Below are 13,548 nucleotides of genomic sequence, written 5' to 3'. Positions count from 1 at the left end.
ACAGCAAGGTTTTTTAACCTTGCTGTTCAAGGTCATTTTACTTGTTCAGTTATTTTAAGAAAATAACTCAAGGGACATTGTGATTAATATTGTCACAATGCAGGTATATTCTTGATTACAATCAGTAAGTATCTCATATAAATACAGTAAAATGTGCCTTTGATGCTCAAATATAAGGCTGTAAATAAAGTGTAACTTTGGATATTCTGTATAGCTGATCTCCATGGGTGGCTGGTGGCTGGAGATGATGACGTATTACTGTTATGGAAATTGAAGTATCGTCTTTGTCTAAAGCAGCCATCTTATAGGGGCACTACACAGATTTTACAAATTAAGTTTGGTTTACTCTTCATGAAGAGTTCCACTTGCTTCGTGCCTGTGAAAATTGTTGACTCATGCCTTCTGTGAGTCTGGAGGAAGTGCTCCAAAGCCTGAAAAAAATTACCCTGGTTCCTAACATTGGAGCTTACAAGAAATCCTGTACCATTTTGTGCCTTTTACCCCCCTTTTTGTGCCAATTTTGAAAGAAGTTCAAACATTTTGGGTGAGACATTTCAATGTATTTCCTTTTGAAACTGGATTTTGGGGTGGGAAATCAATCTTAGGTGCAAACCCATTAGCTATTTGGTATGGTAGTTTGGTTTGATAGAACAGGCAGGAAAAACTGTGTTTGTGATTTGTGACTCATGCAGCATCAACCCTATTTTACTGGATCTTCAAATCGGTCCATTAAAATCACTTGGAAGACACAGTAAATGCTACATTACCTGCTTAAGTGAAATGATTTACTGTGAAAATATTCTTCCAATCTATCTCTATTTAATTGCCACTTTTAATACATTTAATATAATACTGTGCTTTACAAAACAGGTCAGAAGTGCTTTAAAACTAAAGAGGAAAAGAAGAATACCAAAAATATATTATCAAAGAATACAAAGGCAAAAGAAATGGGAAAATAATAGGTTGTTCAATTAAACCCTGTCTGGAAAAATGTGTTTCAAGGTACGAATTAAAACATGATTGATTTCTAATGGAGCAATCCTCTTTGACCATATCGACTGATGGGCCATAAAACTGTCTGGTCAATATGAAGCTGATTCACGGATGATAGAAAACTCTGATGAATGGGAACAGAGACACAAATGACTCCTGGGATGGAATCATGGACATATGCAATCTCTCTGTCCCTGTGTGTGTTTGTGTGTGTATTTGTGTGTGTAAAAAGATGGATAGTGCCTTGAAGTCACTTGCTCTATGCAGGAACTAGTGGTTGTAGCACTAAACGTGCCTGGCCAGGCCTAGTGTTAATACAAAGACTAGAGCCAATTCATCTTCACTGACACTCACCCAATAGCACAGTAAATTACAGCGTGAGGGAGGGGGTGAGAGGGTGAGTGTAAAGAGATAGAGAGTAAAGGAGAGAGACAAAGATGAGGGAAAAGACAGAACTGGTAGAAGAGAGAAAGGTAAGGGGGTGCTGCAGAAAAGGGAGAGACTATATGCAATCCATATGGTTCACACAGCAACTTATCATGAATCCAGCAGAATAGGTTTGAATTCATATTTCATCAATACGAGAGCAATGATACTAGAGGTCTCCTAGATAATAAATAAACCAATATTCATTTGGCTGGGGAATGAATATACCTGATAGTGTAATGCTGGGTGAGACTATAACAGCCAGACAGAAAAGTTAACAAATACTTGTTCCAAACCACTGCCAGTAATCATTTTTCATAACACGTATTTTCTGCATCATTGATGGAACAGAACTGGCCATAAAAGTTGCCTTGGCAGGAGGTGTTGGCACTTACAATGGAGCCCCTCGCCAGAAGGCCTCTTTGCCAGACACATACACAGCCCAAAAAAGTGGACACATCCTAGAGGACCAAATAAATCAAGCTCACCTCGTGTTCTTATCTGATGTTAAAAACCTCTTCCCTCTCAATCAGTGGACAAAGTCTCAGAGGTGCTGCATGAGGAAATTGGACCAGTCATAGTCAATACACTGTTGTTTATAGAATTAAACTAACTTTTATAAACTCAGTTTTGGACCCAGTTTGTACAACATTTTAATATCTTGTTCTGTATATACGTGAATATTTTTGGTAATACTAACGCTAGATTACGGCACTACAAATGCCGAGGCACTAACCATGATCAGATGTATGAGCTGTGCTCTGCGCAAATACAGTGCAGAGCCAAAGTCGAGCAAAACTAGCAAAAACTGATTTACATAATTCAGGTTAACACAAATAGCAGAGGCAATTATCCTCCTTTGGAGAAGAAATAAGAACCTGATGATAAAGAGGGGTTTGGGAGCAGAAACCTTTCTTGTCCTTTTCATTCATCATGGATTGCTTTCAGGTTACATCACAGACAGGTGTCGGTTAATCTGCTATAAACTGAAAGGTCACTGAAAAACAAAGTCCAAGTTGAAACAGATTGAATTTTGAGTGCAGCGATGGGATGTGAAATCCAAGTACTGCCACAAGGTTTGCCATGGCTGCTCCCTCCATTGGAAAGCAATGGCTCATTCAGACGTGAATAAGTTCTCTCACTGATCTTGAGTAGAGGGCCTAGGGATTGTGCAGAAGAACAATAGTGTGCTCCATAATAAAAGTCTGAGGTTTTATATCAAGTGCTTGTGAACTGTCAGATGTGGAGGCACTGACAAAATTGAAACATCTGCACTAATACACCTGTTTGCCCCTGTATTTGTGATAGGTGTTGATAACTACAGCTGCTGAAACATGTTTGCCAGTAAATAATTAAATAAACAGATTTTGGCTATTTTCAACAGTTTCAGGCCCTTAAGAACTTTTTTCTACATTTGATACAAAGTGTCGACTGTGGCAAAGTGTACTTCAGCCTGAAAGGGTGCGTCTCTCTCTCTCTCTCTCTCACACACACACACACACACACACACACACACACACACACACACACACACACACACACACACACACACACACACACACACACACAGGTTTTAAAAAGCAAACATGCTTTCTGCGCCAAAATGTCCAACAATAATAGACAACAAAATGCAACTTTTACATGGAATGGAACATTGCACCTTCAATGCTATTCCAGTCATTCTTGCCAATCATCTTTTCTAACTACCACTGAATAGTGTGTCCTATATACCCAGCACTGGCAGCTAAAATAGATTTCTGTTTGCCAGGAAGTACATTCAGGACCAATTAGGCCAGCACAGCGCCCACGTTTGAACAGGAAACCGGAGGACTCATGTTCAGGCTGTATTTGTGTGTGTGTTGGGCAGCTGACCAGTCTAGTGTTTTAATTGGCCTGAGCAAAAACCTGGAACTGGCGACAGACAGTGGTGTGTGCAAACTCAGGAAAGCGTACAGGTAGGTGCTGCTGACTAGTAAACAGAAGGTTTGGATGACATGGCCTGAAATCCATATTAAAATAAATTGTTACAATTATCTTGGTCATGACACATAGAACACTAAGTATTATAATACATGAATTCATTATATTACCTGTCTTATGCTGGTTCATTACATACTTATTTATCCTGATTAATTACAGTATCAGCAGTTAGAAATTTAGGAGGCTGCACTGGACGAGATTTGATTATATGTTATTCGTACAATTTATTTACTGGAAATCTAATATATGATTCATTTTGAATAATTATAGATTCATAATGGCAACATCATCACCTTATTAAGTAGTTATGGTGAATTTGTTAGCAAACAGCTGCTTATTTACACATCCAGCAGAGTGTAGCATTAGCATTCATTTAGAGTTGTGTTTCTGGCCGTCTGATAAATATAACTCCAATATTCACTCTCCTTTTCACTCTGTTTTGGTCTCCACCAACAACTAAGGGGCATATTTGTCTCTTTAGCAGCTAAATACTCTACTGAACCCACCTGCTAATTGCTATATTTGTCTGTTTCCCATTTGGAGCTGGATAGGTAGTGTACAGTGGCTTTATCAGAGATTTTAGAGCATCTACCTACTGCAGCTGGATATTACATTGATCTGAGTCATGTATAATATTATTGGTTTATTTTAGCTGATACAGATCCATTCAAAAATGCCTGGATTGGCCCCGATACCAATTCTTAAGATTGGCTTGGAACATCTCTGCCTTTCGCAATACACGAAGTCATTTGATCCCTGCTAATATAAAAAATAATAAAATTACATTGATTTTCCTTTCATAAAACTTACATCTTAACAAAAATAACACAATAAAAATGGGGCAGTCTGTTAAAAAAGTGCTTCTCTCAACAATGCAGGGTCCCTGAGAGGGACAGAGTATGATGCTTGGCTGTTGAAAAAGTTTTCGTTTGATCTCTTATTGAAAAAGGTTTAGACACTACCAAGCGTGCCAAATGATTCACATGCTCATTAACAGCACAATGTGTGTGTGTGTGTGTGTGTGTGTGTGTGTGTGTGTGTGTGTGTGTGTGTGTGTGTGTGTGTTTGTGTGTGTGTGTGTGTGTGTGTGTGTCAACTATGATTCAGTCCATGTAAGGAAGAAGCCAAGTAATTATATGCTGTGTGCAAACAAACACACAGCCCCCCCACCACTTCATGCCCACCCCCCATACCCCTTTTTACTCCCCTACCTCCCTCTTCCTGTCTGTCTCAAAAATTGTCTGGTATCTTCCAAAGGAATAATTTTGCTTTCTAACAATGATTTTCACTAATGAACAGACAACACACACTAATTTGGAGGACATTGCATTGGCTTACTTTATTTCTTGTGGCTTTAGCCTCGCTCATAATTCGAACCTTTACCCTAAAATTTAATATTTTACCTTGTGGTGACCAGAGTTTTGTCCCTACAATGTGAGTAATTTGAATAGACGAACATTCAAAAACGTGTGCACATACAGCCATATGCTAAAACTGACACGCACACATAGACCCATGAAGTCAGCCGTTACGAGAGCTGCCACTGGGAATAGAATGAAAATGAAAACCAAGCGAAGGAGACGTGAGGAGAAAAAAAGGAAAAAAAAAATCGAGGGAGGAGAAAAGCCCATGAGGCAGAGGGAGATTCTCATCTTCAATGAAATCAGATGATCCCTCCCTCCCTCCCTCCCTCCCTCTCTTCCTCCCTCTCTTCCTCCCTCCCTCCACTGCTACAGCTTTCTTTCTCGCATCTGTCTCTCCCATTCCACCTCCCTCCTTGTCCTCTGCCTCCCTCTTTCTCTTCTTCCCTCCTACCTTTATCTTTTTTCAACCAACCTCTTCTCTATTTTTCTCACCACCTCCCACTCTCTCTCTACTTTCTCCTTGCCCTCCCCTCCTCCCTCTCTCCTACTCCCTCTTTTTCTGTCTCTCTCTCTCTCTCTCTCTCTCTTTTTGGCTTTCACTCTTTCGTATTATCACTCTCTCTGTACTCCACCTCCCTCATCCTCTCTCTGTCACAGTGGGAGAGCTGCAGGCAGACAGAAGCAGCATACACTAATGTTACTATATTTGACAAGACACACACACACACACACACACACTCTCTCTCTCTCACACACACACACACACACACACACACACACACACGCATTCTACTGCCACATGCACGACTGCACATACATATGGAAAAGAAGATAGGGAGGTGGGGGCACAAACACAAACACACACACACACACACACACACACACACACACACACACACACACACACACACATACACACACACGCACACACACACACACACCGGAAAGAAAGCCCTCAAGCCCACATGCGTGGATAAACACACACACACTCTGACGCGTGCTGAGTGCAGGAATCACAAACATAGCGACACACAGTAGGGCTAGCGCGTGATGCCAGCAACCTAACGCCGGTGTCTCTCTTTCTCTCTCACACACACACTACGTCTCTTTCTCTCTTTTTCTCACACACACTCATGCCTCTCAGACACACACAGCAGCGCACAAGTCAGCGAGCAGGATGGCGCTGGACGTATCATTTGTATAGGAAATAGATCAGAAGAAAAGGATTAACTATCTCCATCCCTCTCCCTCTATGGACCTTATCCTCTCTTCCCTCCTCTTGTGTCTCTAAGCCTCTCTTCACCTCGTTTTTTTCTACAATCCCTCATTTTTTCCCTACACAATCCCTCTTTTTTCACAATTCATTGGTGAGTTGAAGGGAAGCAGGGGGGATTGTCTCTATACGGAAGGCAGGATTATTCTTACATTATTCATTTGACTGGGATCTTGAATGTATGGATTTCTTTACCTGAAGAGGTGACAGATTTTCTTCGATGTTTTGCCCTGCTTTAATTTTTGAGATATTTTTTGGGGGGATGGCTGATGGCAGAAAGCTATAAGGCTGGTGCTGTCTGACATATTTGGTCCAAAGGTAAGTCTTTCTGTGGTGTTAGTTCACCTCACTCAAACAAACATCTCATTGTAACTGCTTCTCAATTCTTTTTATGACTGGAATTAAAGATGTACTATGTCACACAAAGTAGACTGCAGACAGAGAGAGACTTGCCTTTTTTCCCCACAAACAAATAAGCATTTTTGTTGGGGCCAAAGGTGCATGCTTTGAGGAGGTGGATGCTGAAAATGTCAGCCCTAGATTCACACAACGTGCACATTCATGGAAATTTTTGGGCTGTGGTTTAGGGGCAAGGATCGCAGAGGTGGGCAGGGGGAGAAGGTTAGCGCATCAGTAGTTTATTCAAACACAAATATGGGTGTATGATTCATGTGAGGTCTACAGGAATATTCCATGTTTTGTTTTTTTAACAGCTAAACATTAAAAAGTACATGGACAAACACAGACAGCCATAGTAATTCATGTTAAAAAAATGCGTAACACTTTAAAAAAGACATTATACTGTAGAGATACTTATGGCTCTAATATTTGAAAATAACAACACACCCTAGGGGGAATAAACACTGAATGGTCTGGTCCAAATGTCTGATAACATGATATTACGGGACAGTATAGGGCATTTCTATTTTTATTCCTGCCACAAACCACTTGATTGTAAAAGAAACTTAAGTTTTATGGAAAATCTTTTTCTGCTTCTACCAAATCTCTTGGTGCATAACATGTGGAAATCTAGCCCAGCTAATGTCAATATACTACAAGTTATGTAGTATATAACTTGTAGTATGTTGCCATGGCTAATGTTTAAAATTACCAGTGGTACCACCCATAGGAGTATTAAATATTGCACACAGTATTGAGCCATGGCAGCCCATTCATTGCAGTGAAAGCTGCTCACCCAGTGAAAATGCCCATAAAGTTTCAGACACTTCAGGTTTAGGGTTTGTCCTTACCTAGCTCTGTCTTGCTGACTGAACATATGTATGACACGAAATGTTATTTGGAATAAAATAAAAATATTTCAAACACATACAAGGCCTAATATCTCAAGAATGTTTTGAATCTGCATAATGCTCAGGAAATGTTTTACAGTCATTTATTTTGTAATGGACATGTATGGTAAAAAAGTGTCCCTGAAACTCAGGGTATCATGTGACCTGCAGGTCCACATTTGGCCAACACACCACATAACAGTGGTACTGTATCTCCAGGGGGGCTTGGTGGAGTCTATCACTGACACACAGTACCCAGTATAAGCAAGACCAGAGCTAATACAGCAGGTGTAATATCGGGGTGATCTGATCTTAACTAATGCTTATGTCTTAGATGTCTTCTGCTATACCTCGACATTTAATACAGTGCAGTTAAGTTAATCTGTCCCTTTTTCATTGAAAAAAAGCAAACATTTGATGCAAACTTGGTAGACAACTTCATGGACAAATTAATTTAACTTAAAGATAGCTACAGTGGTTTATTGACAATTTATTGTGAATATTTATCATAGCAATAATACTTTATTTCTAGTCTCACTTCTTCTCTGACCTTCACAGTATCTTATGTAATTTTAATCAGTTTTAACCCTTGATAAGTTCTATTACAAGGTTTCCTGTTGACTCTCTGTCTGATGCCTACTGTGTAGTGTGTGGCTGTTTTTCACTGCTGTATAACACTTTGTCAACCCTAACCCTGTTTTAGAAGGTGTGACATAAAAGTAATTAACTTGCAAGAGCTGCACAGTGATTATATGATGATGCTTTGTGTGTGGGGCACTCCATTTTAATGTCTTCAAGGCTCTTGGGCCGCGGTACATTAGCTAAAAATAAAAGGGAACTGTCTAAATATAAAAATAATGTAGATGCATTTTAACATAATCCCAAAGAAAAAAAATATGATCACAATTGGTTCGCTGGTAAAGCAGTACTTGGACATGTCTACTAATAACACTGCTAACACCTCAGACCAGTCCAACAGCTATTGTGGAACTGCTCATTAAATAATTTCCAGCAGACATGTGTGGACCGTCTGGGTGATGTTACTGATGCACTTAACCAAAAAACTAACTTTAAAATCACACATAGGACCTTTCTGCTCCCAACAACTATATTCTTGTTTGGTTGGGGTTCAAAAAAAGTCTATTTTACTGTCGTGCTGACTGTAAGTTGATCTATAGTGTGGTCCTAAGATGCTAAATATGTACATTTAGGTAACCGACCTTCTTCTTCTTCTATTATTATTATTAATATTATTAGTATTAATAATATTAATAGTGCTTTAATAACATTAACATGAAAAATATGTCATAAAGTGGTGTATGATTAAAATGCCAAGTCTAAATGGCAACATTGTTAAATAAGAATTAGCTGTCAAATGTCAAATCATTTTCCCACTCAGGCCATGACTTACCATCTTTATTACTAGACCACGTTGTTGATTTATTAAAAAAAAAAAAGGACATAGTTATTGTTGATATAAATCAGAATAATTTCTTCTAGCAAATGCTCTCATACCAGTGTATGCCTGGCATATGACCTGTACACTATGCATGTACATGTATGTTTGTACATGATTAGTGTGTTTTTGGAGACATGCAGATTCAGTGTGTGTGTTTATGTACAGTATGTGTCTGCATACCTACATGCATGTGTAACTATATATCTGAACATATTTTTGCACCATGTGCTTGTCAACACTTATATAGCTCTATTTGTCAAGCTATTGGCATGTGCTTAGGTGTGTGCGTGTGTGTGTGTGTTATGTTGCCCCAATCTCTCCCCTCAAAGAAAGCCATTAAAAATTAATTTAGGCATGCTGGCTGCCTCTCTCTTCCATTGTTAGCAACCACACCTACACAGATACAAACACATGAACATACAACAGTCGGTACGCACCTATCATTATGACCTTTTATTCCTTTTTCCTCTCTATTGTAAATTGATGGTTTCTTTTGTCTAATAATTTGACACTGATGGACCCCTTAAACAAGGCTTAAACACCAGCCACCTTCCAAATGCTCACGTGTGAGTGTGAGCGTTTGTAAAGACGAAGTTAAGCACAGAGCTGAAGGTGAAAGATTGGGCTGTGTGTTTACAGCTGTGATGTCACTCATTCAGGGCCAACACACCCCCTCACTCAAGCGGGCACACACACACATGCACACACACACACACACACACACACACACACACACACACACACACACACACACACACACACACACACACACACACACACACACACATACTTGCCTTCACACATGGCCAACTGTCCCCATGTGTGCAGGTGGATTTCAATTTGGTTACAAATTGGGCAGAATTTTAAGCCATATTGATTTAAAATTAGTCAAGCCAAGTAGGCCACTTACAAGAAAGATGAAAACCTGAAAAAAAGGGCTTAAGTGGGCAAATCGTGCAAAGAGGGGCACACATGCAAATTCGTGCATACACACACACACACACACACTCCTGTGCCGAGTACAGCGGCATTTAAGCTTCTCTGTCAAGATGGTTTGGTTGTCCCATTGTAGATGGAATTGATTCATTGTTGATTAACATTGCCTGTTGTTGCACTAACACTAAAAGGCTGACATTATCCAGCTGTTGTACTTTCATTATGTACCCCTTTCATTTGCTTTGTCATCGGCAGCAATGATGGGCAAGTTTGCACTAGAGGTGGCTTTGCTAGATAGATCACAAAATACTGTACTGTAAACAAGATTAGTGAGCTGTACACTCAACAAACACTGATGGTTACATTCTTTTATTGACTTTGATGCAGAGTAATGATCACAGCGCAAAGGTCAGCGCTGGAAATGGCTTTGCTAGATTACAAAATATAAATTTGTCAAGCATGAATGAAAAAGAGAAGATTATTGAGCCTTGCGGCTTCACTATCAGCAAACTCTACCTTCATCAGAAACACGTAGGAGAAAACACAAACAGTCCAAGCTGACCACTCACAGTTGGTGATCTCTACTTGTTATCTCAGCCCCAGGGCTGTGTGGTTAAATTTCTGAGGAAATGCATGTCGGAGCTCTGCACAAAGCCTCTGCAACACCCTGCGGAGTATAAATCTGGCTTAAGCGTGAACAGGAAACAGTTAGTGGAATAAACAAAAAGAAAAAATGGGTTGGAAAGACGAGAGGATAAAGAAGAGGAACAGAGGAGCCCAGAGGAAGGGAGGAGGTGATACTTGATTCCCCAACACGCAGGGCCAATTGGACACCCAAGTATTTACATGTGTGTGTGCACAAATGTGCGTGTGGTTGCATGCGTGGATTTTACCTGCCCCTGTGTCTAGGTCAAAATGGTAAAAAAAGCTTTCTGAGAATAACCTGACAGGCAGGCTTGCCACCACACCACCCATTCACCATGATGAGAGAACAGTAATATATGGCTGCAGAGGTGACCTTCTGCTACTCCTCCAATACATCATTTAAAGGACAATTCCAACATGATTGCGCACATGATGACATTTCTGGCACATTTCACCACGTTTCATTGATTCATATTTTTTCTTTTACGTTTTTTTGCTTCAACATTTCTGCCTCTCTCTTTTTCCTCCACTCCCATTCATATCCAAACGGTATAGAAATCAATGAGTAGACAGCAATCAACAATGAGATGGGAATGAGAGGCCGACAAGCAACAATCAGTGTTTGGCTATAAACATGATATAAGCTTGGTTCACCATTTTGTATCAATGCAGACATTCAGAATGACTGAATTATTTTAATTTTCTGCTCATAAAGTAACATACTGCTTTCCAGCCAAACTGTTTTGCTTGTCAAGATAAACCAAAATAAACATATACAAATCCATGAATCATTTGACAAATGGCCAACATGCAAACCAAGGCAACACTTACAGTCCCAACCATGAAACAGGAATTACAGATTGGTTTCACGCAGCTAGAAACATTTAATTTGATGAACAACTACAACAAAGGAAAAACAGCACTCATCTTGATGTGTGAAGAATGCTTTGTTAAATATTCTACACTATATAAGTTAAATGATAAACAGTATGGAAATGCAAAGAAATCAGCAAAATTGTAACCACGGTGGAAATGTCTGTTGATATCATTGTGAATAATCATATGATTCACTACATGTTTTAAACAAAAACAGCTCCACTGTGCTGTCTTTAAATAAATTCGCACTACTCAGCAAACTGAAAAAAAAAAAAACGTGCACAGCCCGCAATTTGAAGGAGAATTTTCTCAAATTCCTTGAGCTCCCTCCATCTCACATCTGCGCCTCTGAATTTTTCAAATGAAGCTCATGTGCTCATTTGAAAAGAACAACTCAAATTTCCCAGTAGAGCCTGGCTAATGTGACTTTAATCACATGCAGGAAATACATCTGCCGAATATCCTCGGTACATACCTCTGTTCCCTTGTCAAGGAGAGAAAGAGGTAGGGCGAGGGAGAGGTAGGATGAGAGAGATGGGAAGGAGGGAAATGAATGTTGAATACTGAGAGATCAAGGTCATAAAGAAAGAGAAAAGGCGGAAAATCAGAGGAATAAATGGAGAAGAGATGGGGGGTGAGAAAGCATACTGTGAAGAGAGAATATAAAGAAATAGATGAGAGAGCTAAGAGATTAGACGAGTGTTTTCCATTTTGCTCAGTGTCTGGCAGGTACTAATAAAAATAATGATAAAACAAATAGCACCGCTGGGGCGCACATACGCAATCACAACCTCAACACACACACATGAAAATGCTAGGGAGGTTGTGGAGGAGAATTTTAATGTCCTCCTTGTTTACCCATGGCACTTATTTTTACCTCCCCTCCCCTTTCAGCATTTTCCCTGCCTTGCCTATATTTTCCTTTTATTCTTTCATCACTGTCTCTTTTCAACACCTCCTTTCCTCGTCGTCACCCTCTCTCTTATTTCACCTCCTCCTCCACTCCCTTCTCCCTCTACTCTCCTGGCCTCTCCTCCAGTTTCCACTAACTCATATATAACAAGTTGTAAATAACTTACTGACACCGACTTTACGCATAGAAAGTTGAACATATATACTGTATATATCTTTCTGTCTATCTTCATCTAGATCCATCTATCGTACTTTATCATCCTACTATTCTTATTATCTTATTATTTTTGCTTAACATGCCTATTTAAGTGGTACAGGTGCAAATTTACATAATCACTGCAAATGCATCCACCGAGTGCAAACATATGCACAAATGCACATTCACCTCCATTCAACTTGACAGCAAAATGAATCATGCAGGAAAACGCCTGCCCTGTGTTTTTTCCTGTAGTTCCCACCACAAACAGCTAACCACTGAACAACAGCCTAATCTGATTACTGCAATATTTCACACACTGCTAATTCGGTTTTGATTGTACTTTGGGAAAAGGCACATCTCGCAGCAGCACTCCAGCATTTTCAAAATTACACTGATTGGCCCAGGGGGTGCGAGTCAACAGCGTGCATCAGTCATGTGGTATTGAGGTTCCAACAGGTTTTCTCCCATGGTAGTTTCCCACTCGCAAAACCCATTTTCACTTTAATGACTCAAGAGTGATGAGAAGACTCACTCTTTTTCAATGCATGTGGGATATGTTTCATTACGCTGCTGTAATTGCAACGGGGGATTCTTTTTTTCAACTTTTTTATCAAGAGAAAAATGGTTTTATCTCTCCAGACGTCCATCTATCCCAATGATAAAGCAATCTAATCGCAACCACACCGGTAATGACCATTTATTTACCACTGTATTAGAACAGAAAACAAAATAATAACTGCAAACAAGAGAAGGAAACAATATTCTGACTAACAAATACAACCAACTATAATATATACAGTAGTAACAAGACTTGTTTCTTTTGCATCACAATATTCTATGACATTTTAGATGAGTTGGTTTTCTGCAGGTTTTAGGGCAATAGAACTGTCTTACTAAACTTGATGTGAATAGTCTTGTAGAGCTCCTTTATTAAAAAAGTTTGTTGATATTTTTTTCCCCCTCACACTTGTTATGGTGGACCATATGAATAAACTGAGGTTTCGGAGCTAACACAATTTGTGGTATCAGTCGGCTACCATCATTTCCAAAACCTCAGAATTTCAGGAACTCAATGTTATCTCAAGGTGACATCTTTGTTATTGTTTACTCAGCAAGCAACGGCCTCAGCTCAGGTCAACTGTGGCTATTCAGCGAAGAGTTTAAAGAGTGCGAGCTGCACTCGAGCACCTCATGCC

At 39.7% G+C, this 13,548-nt stretch overlaps 1 protein-coding gene across 1 annotated transcript in view; it reads right to left on the bottom strand.

The window, feature by feature from the left end:
* The window catches only part of cacna2d4a (calcium channel, voltage-dependent, alpha 2/delta subunit 4a), a 93,868-nt gene that overhangs the window by 25,146 nt on the left and 55,174 nt on the right, over positions 1-13,548 (bottom strand). The gene's annotated exons all lie outside the window — the stretch shown is intronic.

Source organism: Xiphias gladius, chromosome 2 (assembly GCF_016859285.1).
Source record: "Xiphias gladius isolate SHS-SW01 ecotype Sanya breed wild chromosome 2, ASM1685928v1, whole genome shotgun sequence".
Lineage (NCBI taxonomy): Eukaryota > Metazoa > Chordata > Actinopteri > Istiophoriformes > Xiphiidae > Xiphias > Xiphias gladius.
The sequence above is the reverse complement of the archived record's forward strand: the minus strand, read 5'-3'. Positions and strand labels throughout refer to the sequence as shown.